The sequence below is a fragment of the Buceros rhinoceros genome, unplaced genomic scaffold (assembly GCF_000710305.1).
Source record: "Buceros rhinoceros silvestris isolate BGI_N320 unplaced genomic scaffold, ASM71030v1 scaffold34003, whole genome shotgun sequence".
Lineage (NCBI taxonomy): Eukaryota > Metazoa > Chordata > Aves > Bucerotiformes > Bucerotidae > Buceros > Buceros rhinoceros.
The window spans coordinates 740-1,658 of record NW_010403585.1 but is presented as its reverse complement, the minus strand read 5'-3'; the positions used below and the strand labels follow the sequence as shown (position 1 = coordinate 1,658).

The following is a 919-nucleotide window of genomic DNA, read 5'->3' as shown; positions in this document are numbered from 1 at the left end:
GTGATTATCTGCCTGGCCAGGCTTTGAGGAGCTGCTCCTCTGTGTCCACACAGGGTGCCTGACTGGGGTCAGTACCACCCTGATTAAAAAAACCCCACAAATAAACAAGAAAAACAGAGGGGGGGGTGAAACGTGTTCAAGACAACAAGATTCCTTCCTCACTTTTAGGAGTTCATGGACATCTGAGCTGATGACAGCACTTGGGGAGAGAGAAAAAGCAGGGCTGTGCCTTGGTTCGAGGCTAAAGAACTGAAAAATGTTTTCATCGCACGAACTAATTAAAGGTTTCTGCTTCACTGGCCCGCTGTGATGACGGCTTCCGGGGACACGAGTGGTGGGGACTGAACTGGGCTTGCGCCCCGCTAGAACGAGGGGGTGAACCATCAGCTCATCCCACTGTGCCCTTCAAACCCTGAGCTCCAGCTCTCTGGGGGGTCAGACGGTGCCACAGCCTGGCAGAGGGCATGAGGAGCAACGGGGTCCCGGGCAGCTGCCGTGGAGACGTTTCTCAGAAGCACCCAGGCAGCTCAGGAATCCCGTCGTTTGTTTAACAGCCAAACCAACGCCAGCGTATTGGCACCTCAGCAAGGTTCTCTGTGCGCTGAACCCCTCTTCAATCAAGAAAACAAACTTAAAGCCATCTGCTGCCTACGGAAGAGAAACAGCATCTGGCAGACAGGTCCCAGTGTCTTTGGTGAGCGAGACCTGGCTGCGGGGACGCCCTTCCGTTAAACCACACCAGCCGGGGCCGCCCAGAAAAGTCACATCAGGCAGGACATTAGTTCCGGCTCCTCAGACTGTGAAATCAGGAACACATGCACCACTTCGAGTCAACACGGGAAGCAAATCCCTGGACAAATCAAGGCCTGCCATCATCTCAGCTGGGTTTCAACACCATGAGGTACTTCTGAAGCTTCGT

General features: G+C 54.1%; 1 protein-coding gene across 1 annotated transcript in view; it reads right to left on the bottom strand.

Annotated features, from left to right (window-relative positions):
* RUFY3 (RUN and FYVE domain containing 3) overlaps positions 1-919 on the bottom strand; it is a 7,057-nt gene that overhangs the window by 5,491 nt on the left and 647 nt on the right. The window lies entirely within an intron of this gene.